The following is a 17,198-nucleotide window of genomic DNA, read 5'->3' as shown; positions in this document are numbered from 1 at the left end:
GCAAATCAATACTATCCCGTTCCCCCGCCACCCCGCCCCCCCGCCCCCCTCTTTGCCCGTTGTTGTGAAAGGGAGGCAAAGACGTGTGTGGAAGGCGAAACAACCGGTCTTTTCGTTTTGGAGGGAAGTCGCGCGCCACCAGATTTCCCTCCCACACCAAAACCCCACTTCCCCCCACCGGCCACCTCCCCATATCTGCTTCAAACGCGGCGACAGATCGGAGGCCAAAGCGGCGCGGCGCGCGAACAAGGCTGTGGTCTCACCCCCCTCGACTCCCCGTCCCCGGTCTCCCTCCGCCTACCCGCCTCCCGGTCCCGGCCCGCGCGCAGCGTGGCGCGCCCGGTCTCCGCCATCGCCAACCCTACGGTGCGCTTCTCGGCCCCTCCGTCCGCGTGGCCCTCCACCTCTCCGCGAAATCGATGTCGTGGCCAGAATCTTGGAGCCACTAGTGTCATAGTGTGTCTCTATGTGCGCGCCGCGGCGCGGCCGCGCGGGTGCGTGCGTGTGTGTTTCCATTTTGTGGTAGCGTTCATTCCGTTTGGCTGAGACGGGAGAACAGGGATCGGAACTTTTCTCTTGGTGGTGCTCGTGCGGGGCTTCACCAGAGAAGGGGCGAAGAGCGGGGTGGGCGTTTCTCGTAGATCCGTTTTTAAATTGTAGGATTGAACTTGAAGGAATGAAGGGGATGAACGCTGCCCGAAACTCGCGGGTTTGACCGTTTGAGTGATTCACACATTGCCTGTTTCCAGCGTATAACATGTGTTTGGATTGCTTGCTACTTAGAGTGCTGTACTGTTTTGCCTTTTTGCAACGGGCGCATTACAAAATCAAGTTTATTACGAAATATCTAAATGGAGTGTCATTTGGAAAACAAGAATAAATGTGACATTTATTTCCCATCTCTGTTTAGTTTTTTTATTTTTTATGCATTTTTTCATCAAGAGAATACCTGTAATAGCTCTTTGTTGTATTTGCCAGCACATCAATGCAAAAAAAAATAACGAATGTCTAATTGATTGTGTTCTCATTACGAGGCTTTTACATGTATGCTATTAAAAAAGTTTGTAATTACATACAAGTCATTAAAAAAAATGGACCGCACACGAGTGTCATCGTTCTAAACTTCTTTGCTCTTCAAGCCATTCCGTTGGTGTTCTGTTCGTTTTTCACCGTTACATGTGGGCCCAGTCAGTATAAAGGTCCAAAATACCCATCTCATCCCTATCCTCTCTCTCTCAAACTCTGTCTCTTCTCGTGCGTGCGGGGCGGAGCTCGCCCGCGCCTGCGCTCGCGGCGGCCGGGGCTAGGCTGGGCGGCCGTGCGGAGCAGCTGTGCCGAGGCGGTCACCGCGGCCGCGAGCTCGCGCGCGTTAGCCTGGATGAGGTGGCGCTGTGGTTCGTTCCTTTTCGTTTGATTCGTGCTATGCCATGAGTTTAGGCTACTCCTTAAGTGAATTTGATTGAATTGACTCGAGCATGAAGAAATCGAACGAATTGTGTTTTTTTGGGATTTTTTCGTGTTCTTGGCTATGATATGTTTTTCCCGGAGTTTGAGTCAATCTCAAGCGATGATATCTTGGGGATAGGCTTGTGCCAAGCTGAATTTCACCTGTGCAAATTTTGAGTTCGATTCGTGGAGTTTTGGGTCGGTTTTTGTCGATTGTTTGTCCGCTCCTTTTTCCGTTCGTGAGTTCGTCGGTCTCTGTTCGTTGCTAGCAGTATTGGCTGCTTGTCTGTTTGGCAGGGGGATGTGCGTGGGATTGGCTGAGCCAAAGGGGCGTGAGTGCCCAGCACCTTCGGTGCTCATCCAGTAGCCATGCTTGCTTTCCCAGCGCCGAGTGCTCCCTGTGCGTGAACGTTTTTGTTCTTCGTTCTCGGCTGTTGCAGACCCGCAGTCGTTCTATCCCTCCCTGTCTCTGCGTTCGTCGGTCTCCTGTATTCCAGCCACGAGCAAACCAGCACAGCAGTGTGCTTGCCCTTGGTGGGCTGCTCGCCGAGCCGGAGTCCAGCACCGAGCGTGCTTGCATCGAGCTGTGCTTGTTCCTGGCCGTGTGTGGCCTTCTTGGTTCCTGTGCGTGCGTCCGTTCAGCAGCAGTTTGGAGAGCAGCCCCTCCGTTCAGCAGCAGGATGGCGGCCGCGAGTGCGGGCGCGAGCTCTGCCGAGCGGGGCTCTGCCGGCTGCAAGCGCGAGCGTGAGCGCCGCCGGCCTCGGACGCGAGCGCGAGCGGTGTGGAGTAAAGAAGCAAGAGGATAGGACGAGAGAAGGGTATTTTGGACCTTTATACTGACCGGGCCCACATGTAACGGTGAAAAAAACGAACAGAACACCGACGGAATGGCTTGGAGAGCAAAGAAGTTCAGAACGATGGCACTCGTGTGCGGTCAATTTTTTTTAATGGCTTGTGTGTAATTACAAACTTTTTTAATGGCATACATGTAAAAGCCTCTCTCATTATATTTTTGTTCTGCATACATTAGTGCATTTCTTATGATTGTGCTTTCATTGTATGGCCAGTCTGCATGCAACAAGAAGCCACCAGCATCCACTCCACCACCTGCCATCTATCACTGTCACTGTCTACTTCACGGTATGCTTCTCCATTCCCCATCCTTGTAGCTATTGCTTTTCTCTCTACACATTTTTGTAGTTCTGGATTTTTGATACACCTGCTAAATCTGGAATTCATGTCTTTTTTGTTGATCATCATGCTGGATTTAATGAGAGAAGTGGCGACCTATATGGTTTGATGTCTTCTTTTGGGAAACTATGCAGCCCTTACTCCCTTTGTGGATCTAGGCTCATGTAGATCTGTTCTGAAATCTGGCTGAATTTCAAAGTGCTTTAAGGTTGTTGTACAGTGGGCAAAGTTAAGGCAATTAAGTTCTGCTGGATTCTTAGGAGTTGGATATGATCTTATGAACGGTTCTTTATCGGTTGTAGTTCTGGCAAGGAAAAAACCACTGTTGTGTTATGATATGCCCAATTGGTAAATGCTGGTTGACAAAGAATGCAGAGTAACTGTAGAAGTCTGCTTCTGTACACTCAAGAGAAAATTTGCTGATTTGATGTTCCCATTATATTAAAACACTACTTTATCCATATTCTGTTTGCAGCACAATATGTGTTTGTACTTTGTTGTTTCTGGTGTCTGTCCCATTTACATAAACCGAAGTAATGGAACATCTATTAAAGAGATGTTATTTGGCAAACAAGAATGGATATGATATTTCACTTCCCTGATATTTTTGGGGTTTCCTTGTAAATTTCATCATAGTCGAGAATACATATCACTTGTCAGTTTGTATGTCTCAGTGCATCAATGCAATAAAGGTCACATTAGTCCAACTATCTACACTTGTTCAGTTCATTCTTTCATATATCTGCATCTTTTGTTATTAAATTTTCAAATTGATTGCTCTAGTTGGTGTTCCAAATTTCCATCTGCGCTAAGATGTTAGAGGGCAAAAGCGTATTGTTACCAGTGATTCTGCAAAGCATTCAAGATCTGTTCTTAACATACTTTAGGTGTTCTGTTATAGGATTATGTATGAAAATAGAACGTTAGAATACTGGAATTACATGATTTCAGATGAAATGTAACAAGGCAGGCAAATATGAATATGTATATGCTTATGTTCTGTTTTCATAAAAGAGGCTTGGCAAAGCAGTAGGTTCAAGAGGGGACTTGTTCTCATGGCTAGTTGTTATTTTCAGGAAACAAGAAGCGATGTGCAATGAGAGTTTATATTCCACAATTATCTCATGTGTCGAGAGCTGTTAAAATATGAAAGAATAATACAAAGACAAAACATAGGTCTATAAAGGATCAAGTCTCATCAATTCTCATTCCACTAGATAGTGAAATGAAGAAAAATGAAAAGAAATTGGAAAAAAATTCAACAGAATAGGACTTCACATGGCAAAGACAGGATCTAGAACTCACATAATCCATTCTCTTTTGTTCAATAAACAAATCACAATATTAGTAGAAACAATCAACATTTTTCCGTTGTGTTTTATTGATATTCTCCTTATTGTTAAGTGTGAAGATCCTATCTAATAGGCCTATATGCCTATATATAGCCATGAGGCTATCTATATATAGTGACTCCTTCACCTGTGGAGATTATCTTCTGAAAATCCCCAGGTTAGTATCATGGTATCAGAGACATGGATTAGGGTTAGGATTAGGCTACTCTAATTCACCCACGATCCAATTTTTCTTTACCTTGGGATCCATCCTGTCTCTTCGCGGCGTCGTCCGCCTCGTCTGTTCGGCTCATCACCGCACATCCGCGCCGTTCGCGCGGCCGTCGTTGATCCTCCGCGCCGTTCGCGCGGCCCGTCGTCGATCCTCCGCGTCGTTCGCGCGGCCCGTCGTCCCGTCCGTCGCCGATTCTCCGCGCCGTCCGTGCGGTCCTCCTCCGCGCGACTCGTCGATCCGCGCTAGTCGGTCTTCCGCGCGTTGATCCGCGCGATTCGTCGCCAGATCGTCTTCGTCGTGCCTTGTCCGCTCGGTCTTCCGTGCGAGCAGAGGAGGCCAGGCCGTCCTTGTCGTGCCGCACGAGTGGCTCCGTGGTTCTGCTCGTCCATCAGAGGTTTCTCTGCTCTGCTCTGTTTTTCCTCTGCTGCTGCTGTTGCTGGTCTGCTCTGTTGGCGGTGGTCTGCTCTGTTTTTCTATTCAGTGGTGCTTGTCATCTGCTACTGCTTATCTTGCACAATGTTGCAGTCGCAATTACTGTCAAATGCCATTGTTTTTCCTCTGAAACTTGATGGTCCATCTAATTATCGAGAGTGGGCTTTCTCTGTCAAAACTGTACTGCGTGGACATGGCCTTGCATCTCATCTGACAGATGATCCTCCAACTGACAAGTCGGAGGATGGTTCTGGTGCTGCTGCCGTCACGACTTGGACTAAGGATGATGGCCGAATCATGAGTGCCATAGTCACCAGCATGAAACCCTCACTAATGATGAGCCTTGAGCACCATCAATCTGCTAAGGAGATGTGGGACTACTTGCAGGGGAGATATGTTCAGAACAGTGGTGCACTTTTGCTTACTCTAATGCAAGGACTTCATGATCTTCAGCAGAATGAGATGTCTATCGAGGAGTATTATACTGCTTTTGATCGTCTGATGGGACCTTTTCTTTCCATGGTTCCTAAGTGTGAGACAGGGTGCTCAGGCTGCTGTGATAAGAAGAATAAGTTCATTGAAAAATTCCTTATATATCAGTTTTGTCATGGTTTGCGGCCTGATTTTGAGTCCAGTCGTAAACAGTTGTTAAATGCTTCCACCACTCCGTCTATTTCTGATGTGTTGTCCGCCTTGATTGCTGAGGAGACACGACTTAATTCTCAGTCTCCTGTATCAGTACCTCACAGTGTTCTGGCAGCCTCTCACAAGACCAATACAGTGAAGGGCAACTCTTTTTCGCCTTGTGTTCATTGCAAGAAGACTACTCACCGTTCAGAAAATTGCTTTGTTCGGTATCCTGAGAAGTTAACTGCTTATCGCTCACGCCATCCCAAGCAGAGTGGTCGTGGCGCCGGTTCCACCCCTACAGGATCTGTGTCTGTTGCTGCTGCATCACCTGTTACTGCTCCTTCTTCTTGGGTGCTTGATTCAGGAGCCTCTTTTCATGTGTCATCAGATCAGTCACAGCTTGTTGCCTGCAAGCCAATTGCAGATGATGCCTCTATTCAGACAGCAGACGGTACATCCTGCCACATTACTCATCAGGGTTCTCTTTGCACCTCTAATTTTTCTGTACCTAATGTCTCGTTTGTACCTCAGTTGTCCATGAATCTTCTTTCAGTTGGTCAATTAACGGATCACAATTGTTTTGTTGGATTCGATGACTCATCTTGTTTTATTCAGGATCGTCGCACCGGGGCTGTACTTGGGACTGGCCATCGCCGTAGAGGTTCTCATAGCCTCTATGTTCTCGACACTTTACGTCTTCCTCACTCTACTGCCCATGTGTCACCCGCCGCCGCTGCTGCATCTTCATCAAGTACATCGCCATCGACTTCATCTTTCGCCAAGTGGCATCATCGCCTTGGTCATTTATGCGGGTCTCGTTTATCCACCTTAATAAACAAGGGTTGTTTAGGTCCTACATCCATTGAGTCTAGTTTTCAGTGTAAGGGTTGCAAGCTTGGAAAATAGCTGCAACTCCCATATTCTACTAGTACTTCTCATTCAGCTAGACCTTTTGATATTATTCATTCTGATGTATGGGGTCCTGCACCTTTCGCTTCCAAAGGTGGTCATAAATACTATGTTATTTTTGTTGATGATCATTCTCGATATACTTGGATTTACTTTATGAAACATCGCTCTCAGTTGTGCTCTACTTATCAAAATTTTGCTCGCATGGTGCACACACAATTTTCCACCCCCATTCGAGTTTTTCGTTCAGATTCTGGTGGAGAGTATTTATCTCACACCTTTCGCCAATTTTTGACCTCTGAAGGCACTCTTGCTCAGCTTTCTTGTCTTGGCGCGCATGCTCAAAATGGGGTTGCTGAACGGAAACACCGCCATATCATAGAGACTGCCCGCACACTTCTTATTGCATCTTTTGTTCCTTCTCATTTTTGGGGAGAAGCTGTGCCCACTTCTATTTATCTCATCAACAGACAACCATCATCAAAATTGTCTGGTCAGTGTCCTGGTGAGGTTCTTTTTGGTACTCCTCCTGACTATGACCACCTTCGGGTTTTTGGCTGCACTTGCTATGTCCTACTAGCACCTCGTGAGCAGACTAAGTTGACTGCTCAGTCAGTTGAGTGTGTTTTTCTGGGGTACAGTCCTGAGCATAAGGGTTATCGTTGTTATGACGCCTCCTCTCGCCGCATTCGTATATCTCGTGATGTCACTTTCGTTGAGGATCGTCCTTTCTTTTATAACCCTTCTACTCAACCATCCCGTAGTTGTACAGAGTCAACATCCTTTCTGTGTCTTCCTCCTATACTTAGTGATGTTGACCCTCCTACACAACCCGTGTCTTCCAGCCCACCTAACACTTCTGTATCTTCTCCTGACACTTTTGAAACTCCTCCACTTACTCATGTCGACCCTCCACTTACCAATGTCGATCCTCCCCCACTTTCTGAACCTTTGTCTTGTCAACCTCCGGTCCAGCAGCTCCCATCCTTTGACAAACCACCTGTCCACAAATACTACACTCGTCGTCCCCAAATCCCCACAGCCACTTCTTCGGCCAGTCTTGCTACTCCCGATGTTGATAGTTCTGTTAATTCTGATGAGTCATGTGCTTTTTCTGATGAATCACAGGGTGGTCTGAGATATAATCTACGAGACCGTGCTACTATTGGGCCTCCTGACAAATATGGTTTTCCTCGTGTCACTGCTGTTGTGGAAGAGCCAACCACTTATCGAGAGGCCTCTAGCATTCCAGAATGGCAACTTGCTATGTGTGAGGAACTTGCTGCACTTGATTGTACAGGGACCTGGGATATTGTTCCATTACCATCGCATGCTGTGCCTATTACATCCAAGTGGGTCTTCAAGATTAAAACCAAGTCGGATGGTTCTATTGAGCGATATAAGGCCCGTCTAGTTGCTAGAGGTTTTCAGCAAACTCAAGGCCGAGATTATGATGAGACATTTGCACCTGTTGCTCATATGACTACTGTTCGTACTTTAATTGCAGTGGCTGCTGCTTCTTCTTGGACAATCTCTCAGATGGATGTTAAAAATGCCTTTCTTCATGGTGATTTAAATGAAGAAGTTTACATGCAACCACCTCCAGGTGTTAGTGCCCCTCCAGGTTATGTTTGTCGTCTTCGTCGCGCTTTATATGGTCTTAAACAGGCTCCTCGTGCTTGGTTTGAGCGCTTTGTCTCTGTCATTCGGGCTACTGGTTTTTCACCTAGTGATCATGACCCTGCCTTATTTATCCACCTCTCCTCACGTGGATGTACTTTGCTTCTTTTATATGTTGATGATATATTGATTACGGGTGACGATGCAGACCACATTTCTTATGTCAAGCAGCAACTTGGTGCACAATTTCAAATGTCGGATTTAGGTCCTCTCAGTTATTTCCTAGGCATTGAGGTCAAACAGTCTGCAAAGGGTTGCTATCTTTCTCAGTCCAAGTACATACAAGACCTTATTACTCGTTCAGGCATCACTGACCATCGGACAGCTGCGACACCTATGGATCTTCATTTGCAGCTTCGTCCCACTGATGGTACTCCTCTTAAGGATCCATCTCGATATCGGCATATTGTGGGCAGCCTTGTTTATCTCACTGTTACTCGACCTGATATTGCTCATGCCGTCCATATTTTGAGTCAGTTTGTGAGTGCTCCTACGACCGTTCATTTTGGCCATTTACTTCGTGTCTTGCGGTACTTGAGGGGGACATCATCTCGCAGCTTATTCTATGCCCGTGACAGTCCGCTTCAGCTTCATGCTTACTCGGACTCCACTTGGGCGAGTGACCCAACAAATCGTTGCTCTATCACAGGGTACTGTATTCTTCTTGGATCCTCTCCTATTGCATGGAAGTCCAAGAAACAAGCTGCTGTATCTCGTTCTAGTGCAGAGGCAGAACTTCGAGCACTTGCCACCACTACTGCAGAAATCGTATGGCTTCGATGGTTGTTGACTGATTTCGGAATTTCTTGTGATGCTGCCACACCTCTTCTATGCGATAATACAGGAGCTATACAAATTGCCAATGATCCTGTGAAGCATGAACTTACCAAGCATATTGGCGTCGATGCTTTCTTCACTCGCTCTCATTGTAATCAGCATACCATTGCTCTTCAATATGTGCCATCCGAGCTGCAATTAGCTGACTTCTTCACTAAAGCGCAAACTAGAGAGCAACATCGGCTTCATTTGCTCAAACTCAATGCTTCAGATCCTCCATTTCCACCTTGAGTTTGAAGGGGGGTGTTAAGTGTGAAGATCCTATCTAATAGGCCTATATGCCTATATATAGCCATGAGGCTATCTATATATAGTGACTCCTTCACCTGTGGAGATTATCTTATGAAAATCCCCAGGTTAGTATCACTTATTATTTACCAAAGTATAGGATTTTGTTCTCTACAGGAAAGGCTTAGTATTTAATTTGCAATGCTATTTTTGAAATTATATATTTGTACTCGTTCATACCCAGTTGATATGTTCTAAAGTGCTAATATAGCACACACTGGTATGAATATTCCAATTCTATGACCTTACTGATCTCTTATTGCTGATGCAGGATCTTGATGAAGACAAACGATATACTTTGCTGTTAGAATACTCCACAAGATTAATAACCAATTTCTCTTTGGCAGTTCATCAGAATGGAGTGCAACAAGGAAGAAGCTTCAAGAGCTAAGGATTTAGCTGTGGTAAAGCTGCAAGAAGCAGACTATGCTGGTGCTAAAAGGATTGCCCTCAAGGCTCAAAAGCTTTTCCCTGGCCTTGAAAATATTTCTCAGCTGTTAACTGTTTGTGAAGTTCACTGCTATGCTGCTGTTAAGATCAATGGGGAGACTGACTGGTATGGTATCCTTCAAGTAGAAACAACTGCAGATGACATGTTACTCAAGAAACAATACCGCAAACTTGCTCTCTTACTCCATCCAGATAAGAACAAGTTTGTGGGTGCTGAAGCTGCCTTTAAGCTAATTGGAGAAGCTCACATGATACTGACAGATAAAGTAAACCGTTCGCGTCATGACTCAAAAAGGAACTCAGTTATTCCAAAATCTGCACCAAAGAAGCGTGGACGACCATCAAAGAAAACTGATTATGTTACTAAGAGGGCCAATAAGGAGAACACTGATGCTGGATATTCAACTTTCTGGACCATTTGCTTGACTTGTGGAACCAAATACCAGTATCCATATAGTTTGTTGATGAAAGTTCTCTGGTGCCAGATCTGCTCAAAGGGTTTCCTTGCTTATGATTTGTCTAAAAAACCTTCTGTCGGAGTGGAAGCATCAAATCCATGGAGTGGATTTGGGATGCCACACCAAATGTTCCCCCCCAAATCAATGGACACACTTTGCCAACCAACAACACAATTACCAGAGTGTCCCTACTCAGCAAAATCCTATCACTGGTCATCAAGCTCCTGTCCCCAACCAGCAACAGCAACCTTGGAATGTCTCTGGTAAGCAAACTCCAGACATTAACCAGCAACAACAATCACAGAAATTCCCTTTCAGTTCAGGGCCAAAGAATGTGGTAAATTCTCATCCATGGGGTGGATCTGGTATGCAACAGGAAATGTGTCCTCCGAGTCAACCCACACTTGTATCTGACCAAAAACTCTACTATCAAAGGGCCCCTTGTCAGCAAAACCCTGTCAATGGTCATCAAACTCCTGTCACTGACCATCAACAGCAATATCCGAAAGTTGTGGATAAGAATACTTCTGTCACTACCCAGCCACAATCTACAAAACCCCCTTTCAATTCAGGATCAAAGAATGTAGCGAGTTCTCAAGGGGCAGCCTTCCCGAACAATAATGCAACTGCAAACAGTAACCTTATGGCTGAAGCTGGGGCTTGTAATAGAGAAAAGATTACAAGGACATCATTCAATGATGAAAATGGCGAAGATAGAACTAAATCACCAGTTGTGAATTCTGATAAAGTTCATCTAGTAAACGAGCAAATGAAGGGAAAGGAGGTAGCTACAGGATCCAGTCATCCTGTTGCCATAAATGGTAGCCATGTTGCTACGAAAGATGTTCTTACTGCCGCAAGTGCAGATAAAACATCTGGGCAGCATCCTTGTATAGCAAGCCAGCAGAGAAATAATGTCATTGTTGAAGATGGGTCTGATGGGTGTGGAAAGGTTAGCGATCATCTTCCTGATTCTCCTGCAAAGAAAAGGATAAGAAAAGAACATTCTTCCTATACTGGTGGCAAAAGTGATCATACAACAGAAAATGAAGTTGCTGAAACAAACAACCAACACAAATATAGTATTCCAAGCAAAGAGAAGATGACAAATGAAAAAGAAGAAGTGATCAGTGGCTTAAATCACGATGTGTTGCAAGGAACAAAAAGAAAACAACAAACTGCAAGTTCTGGAACTGGAAGCGATGCTGCTGCTAGATCTGTGAACAATAGTATTCCCTGCAATGTTACAGTTTCATGTCCAGATTCAGACTTCTACGACTTTGAGAAAAACAGGGATGCAGATCGATTCACAGTTGATCAGATATGGGCAATTTATGATGATCATGATGGCATGCCAAGATACTATGCTCGAATTAAGCAGGTTTACTCTCCAAACTTCATGTTGCAGTACACATGGCTAGAGCATGATCCTTTGTGTGATGCTGAGAAGGAATGGTCTTCTAAGGAGCTGCCTGTTGCTTGTGGAAATTTCAGAGTTGGAACAACACACTTGACTGAAGATACAAAGATGTTTTCTCATGTTGTTTCTTGGACAAAAGGAAGGAAGAGGAACAGATATGAGATTTATCCTAAGAAAGGTGAAGTTTGGGCACTTTTCAGGGGATGGGACATCAAGTGGAGTTCAGATTCCGATGATCATAGGCATTATGATTATGATATTGTTGAAATCACCTCAGACTTTGCTACGGGTTTAGGCACTTATGTGGTTCCCTTGGTAAAGATTAAAGGTTTTGTCAGCTTATTTGTTCGATCAAGCAATGAAGCACCATTTCTGATACCTAGTGGCAAGACCCTTAGTTTCTCGCACAGCATCCCTTTTCACAGGTTGGCAGAAACTGAGAGGAAACACATCCCAAATGGTGCTCTTGAGCTGGATACTGCATCACTACCTTCTGATTTGGAGAAAGTGTTTACTCCTGTGACCCTTGACAGCAATTTTATGAGCACCCGAGATGGTAACACTGCATGTAACGTTTCATGTACTAGCTCTTGTAAAGTGCCAGTTGGAAAGACCAAACAGAGTCAGGATGGTACTGGTACAGATGTGAAGGATGAAGTTGAGAAATTGAGTCAGAATACAAAGATTGAACAAGATAATGGCTCAGAAGCTTCAGTGATTGATCATTGTGGTGATGGGTGGAATGATAGCTCTCCACCAGAATCTCCAACTAGCTTTTGTTACCCTGATACAGAGTTTTGCGACTTCACTAGTTTGAGATCATTTGACAAATTCAAGAAAGGGCAAGTTTGGGCACTGTATTGTGATACTGACAAGTTCCCAAAGTACTATGGTTTAATAAAGAGCGTCGATTGGGAAGATTGCAGAATTCACATAAAGTGGCTTGAGCACTGTCCGTGTGAACAAGTGGAGAAGCACTTGGCACAAGACGGTTTGTCTATTGGCTGTGGAATATTTGAAGTCAGCAGGCAAAGTGAAATCTATGATTGTACAGAAGTCTTCTCTCACAATATGGAGGTGACGCTGACGGGTAAAGGGAAAAAATATGAAATCCTTCCGTGTACTGGCCAGGTGTGGGCTATATACAAGGATTGGAGCCGTGCATGGAGCTTCGAAGATTACAGTAGATGTGAATATTTTCTGGTCGAGGTCATGGAGATTTCTAATGTTAATATAACAGTGTCATGTCTTACTAAAGTGGAGGGCTTCAGCACAGTATTCATGCCAGAGCAGAAAGGTGAATCCAGGAGTTCCATGAGAATAGCAAGGAGTGACTTGATTATGTTCTCTCATCAGATTCCTGCCTTCCGCTTGACAAATGAAAACAACAATCTTTGTGGTTACTGGGAACTTGATCCTGCATCACTACCAGAAGTTTTACTGGTCAGAAAAACCAAGTGAAACATTGGCGATTTGATAGAGGATTTTGGCACTATGAAAAGTCAAGGTACGGTTTTGACAATGTATCATAAATTTGAATATACTAGTTTAGCATGATTGAACACGGCTATTGTTAACTATTCATTTGTTTTCTCTGCAGTGTGATGTTGACAAAGCTATGGTACTGGATTGTTTATATGGGGTAAGCTGAACGGGGCCACAGGTTAATTCATATTCGACTTGTTCGGTTTCTTTTTTTCAGCCGGAACAGTGTTTTTCTCTCACAACAATTCAGTCAGAACAGTGTTTTCAGTCAGTTTCAGCCAAAATTCTGCCAGCTGAATGGGACCAGTGGCATCAAGTAGCAAACTAATGAATTAACCTGTTTAAGCCTTTTGCTGGCTGGCTCTCGCTTTAGGTTTCATCTCACCTGTTTGTCTTTGTTACGTGCATTTTGGACATTTTGGTGGCTATAAGTCTATAACAGTTGATCGCGGCTATTGTTCACACCTTACCAGTGCTTGCACACTGGCATTAGAATTTTGAAACTTTAACAGCATCAACATGTATACATTATGCTCCATATCTCATAACTGGAAACTGAGATATGGGTGTATGGAATTGACTTGTACCGTGCTCTAATTTATCGTTGTGTGCTGCTTGAAGAATCCTGAAATGCCAACCTTCCGTGCGGCTAAGCTAATCGTGAGCGCATGTTTGCTATAAGTATAGTCCTTTTTTGAAATTCTGTTAACTTCGTTGATCTTTCAAAGTTATTATTGTATGTTTACGATTTGCTAGAAACTGAAAGTAGCTTGTTTGTGTATTTTATATGCATGCGTCATCTCTCGAGGCAGTCTAATTTTTATTTAATTCAAATTGTAGTTGCATACACGTCTTCAGTACTTTTGTTCCACTAAGCAATACCCTTTTCCGTCTTGTCAACTTTAATTCCACTTAATTGACATCTCTATCTAAATTGTAAGTCGTTTTAGCTTAGTTATATATATAACTTTTACTATGCATCTAATAATGATCGTAATAGAGTAGTTCATTCTTTAGCTGCTCTTGGCTATAAACTACCAAGTGCCAGCTAACACTTGGGAGGGAGTTCCTCCGTGTTTGGAGGATGTGGTGAACAGCGATTCTGCTGTGTCGAAAGATTAATAAAGTTCCGACAATTTCAAAAAAAAAAAAAAACTAAAACAATGTGAGAGTATGCATCATGTATTCATGTCTCTTCACGGTAAAATGTCCAGTTCGTCAATGGCTTCGATGCTGGCACTAGCGGCGCCGTACCATTTCAGTAGAGTAACGGTATTTTTTCTTACAATAAATCAATATTAGCCGTTTTTCCAGCTTGTCGAACAGCATTTGCCGTTTTTCCATCAGCTAAGTAACAATATTTTTCTCACATGACATCGGCACGTCAGCTCTTCCCATCGTCCAAATTAAAAGCCGAAACCAATTAAGCACTCAACCAACCCAACATCACATCGCAGGTACTACCTGCAATCGCAATGGCTGTGGCCTCGGCGGCGTTGGACGCGGTGGTGGCTCTCTTCTCGCTGATCATGGCCGTGGCGGCGCCGCTGTTCGACTCCCAGGTCGTCCTCCCGCTGAGCCTCTACCCGGCGCCGCTGGTGGACGTGTTCCGTTGGTTCATCGCCGAGTTCGACAACTACAGCGTGGCCAACCGGCCGCCTTTCCTCCGCGGCCTCGTCTGGCTCGACCTCGCCTTCCTCTGGCCTGTCAGCATCGCCAACCTCTAGGGCATCCTCGCGCGCCGACGCTGGTCCGCCACCACCTCCCTCATGGCCGGTGTCTACATGCTCACCTACGGCTACCAGGTAACATATATAACCATCCCGGCAGGCCTCCTATGTCTATACCTTCCTGTTTGATCCAAGATGCTAAAAATTAGCAATGTGTTTATATGCAAATTAGAAGGACCAAAACATGAATTGATTTCAAAACTAATTGTATAAGCAGTGACTAATTGTTGAGACGAATCTATTAATCCTAATTAGCTTATGATTAGCTAGATAATGCTATAGTAAACATGGGCTAATTAGGATTAATAGATTTGTCTCACTAATGAGCCACCGCTTATGCAATTGTTGAAATTAGTTCAAGTTTGGTCCTTCTAAATAGCATCCAAACATGGTGTTAATTTCTAGCAACCAGGATCCAAATTGAAGACATTCGTCATCTGAATATGCGTTGACTATCTTGTTGCTTTCTTACAATCTTCTAATATATATTTCATTTACTTTTGTTTTGTTTCAGTCTGCAATGTTTGGGGAGATGTTGGGGTCAGGGAGAGCAACGCCGAAGCTGCTTGGGTTATACCTTGTGTTCGTTGTCTTTGCTATATCGCGCGTGGCCTCTGCTCCTGCTCAACACAGGCGGCAGGTCCATCGTCTCCTGCACTTGCTGCGCGGAAGAGGGTCTAGATCCCTGATTAGGGTATGTTTGGGAGTCTGTTTTGGGTCCAAAACCTCTGAAAAATTACATAATAATGTTCAGAAGTTTTTACGACACGGACTGGATTTTGCTATTTGGATTATGGTCGAGGTACTAAACATGTTTGGTTGGAGATGGCAAGTAGAATGAGATATGACAGTCTTTTTCTCGGAAGGTGTTTGGTTAAAAGATAAAGTAGTTGGGACGATTATAGTAGGAAAATATTTTCCTTTTATTTGGGATTAACCTGTTCCTCAAGGCTCCTATGGACGAAGGCCCCCCAAAACAACGTGGATTTAAGGCCCAAAGGGGTATTTTCCCCCTGCACTTGCCACCCCTATCTCCTAGGAGTGAGCATCCCTACCTACCGTTTGAAAAACACAGGATACAAATCTCGGATGACCAAAATATATTCAAAAGAGGTATATGCATCGTAGGCCCTTGAACTTGTCGCGTGGTGCCACTTAGGTCCACAAACTCCTTAATCGTACATCTGGCACCCTAATGTTGTTTAAGTATGCCACTTAGGTCCATAACTCATCGGATCAAGTTTTTTGCCGACGTGGCTTGTACAGAGCGCACGTGAGTCGCGCGTGACCCTGTTTTGGGGCGTGCAAATAAGCAGAGAGGCCCCCCCCATTTCTTTTCATATCCTCTATTTCCCCTTCCTTCACCTCTGAGTCCGCCGTCACGGTCACACAAACTCGCGGGGAGCGCGTGGGGCGGCCGGTAGTGGAGGCAATCGCTGGCGAGTTAGGAGGCGGAGGAGTGACGCCGAAGCCCCGTGGTGTGCGGATTCCCGCGGTGGTCGCGGTGAATCTGCACGATGGTGGCAGTGTTGCGGCCGCAAGGGCGAGGCTGACCTGTGTATGGTGAGTGAATCCCCTTGAGCTCATCTTGTTGTAATCTTAGTCTTCGCATTTAATGTAGTTAGATGGTGTTGTGAATCAGAATGGCAAATGTTTACCATCTTTTATGATTTTGGTTCGTCTAGGGTTTGGGATTGACCTAATTTGTTAGCAATCTTTCCAATTTAGGAGCTGATAGTGGTGAGTTCACGGTTGAGATGCATCATGGAGGTTTTTTTACTGGAATAGGAGTAAATCGGGCCTATGTTGGTGGGCAAGTTCACTGCTTTGATCATTGTGAGGCAGGCACTTGGTCTCTAGTGAGGTTGAATGATTTGTTGTTCATGCTTCACTACCCGAAGAACCCAAATTTGAAGATGTACTGGCTTTTACCTGGGAAAGACATTTCAGATGGCATTAGGTTGATTGTTAGTGACTCAGATATCTTGGTGATGGCCTCTCTGGTAGGTAGAGTGAGGACATTTGTTCTATATGCTGATCATGATGACTCTCTAGCTGGCTTGGATTGGGATGACATTGTGGCAAACCCAATAAGTTCACTGCCCAAGGTTATGAGCCCCTATAGAGTGGGAGTGCAGAACAGAAACAATATTCCTGATGATGTGGATGCAACTTATGAAGATGATGTGCAGTATAGTTCTAGTGAAGATGAGTCAAATTTTGAAGATAGTGATTATGATCTGGCTAATGAAGATGATGATCTATTCATGGATAATGTTGATGACCAAGTGGTTGATCAAGGAGTTGCCAAGGGAAAGAAGGTACCCACGGGAAAGAGAGCTCAAGTTGTGGTGGGCATAGGTGATGAGGATTTCTCAACTGATGATGAAGGGTTAATGGTTCCAAACTCTGATGATGAAAATAATGTCACATTCAATTTCAAGTCATTCAAGCATGAAGACTTGGTCAATCCAGTGTTCAAAGTAGGAATGATCTTTGAGTCTGTAGAGTTGCTAAGGAAGGCTATTACAGAATATAGTATGAAGCACAGGGTGGATATTAAGATGCCAAGGAATGAGAAGAAGAGGCTGCGAGCCATATGTGAGAAAGGATGTCCTTGGAATTTGTATGCTTCAGATGATAGGAGGGCTCATGGAATGATAATAAAGACTTTTT

General features: G+C 44.6%; 1 pseudogene; it reads left to right on the top strand.

Moving 5' to 3' along the window:
- The first annotated feature begins 220 nt into the window (after window positions 1–220).
- On the top strand, window positions 221–15,229 carry LOC136545772 (uncharacterized; annotated as a pseudogene).
- The last annotated feature ends 1,969 nt before the right edge of the window (window positions 15,230–17,198 follow it).

The sequence above is a fragment of the Miscanthus floridulus genome, chromosome 3, assembly GCF_019320115.1.
Source record: "Miscanthus floridulus cultivar M001 chromosome 3, ASM1932011v1, whole genome shotgun sequence".
NCBI lineage: Eukaryota > Viridiplantae > Streptophyta > Magnoliopsida > Poales > Poaceae > Miscanthus > Miscanthus floridulus.
This window is presented reverse-complemented; position numbering and strand designations above follow the sequence as displayed.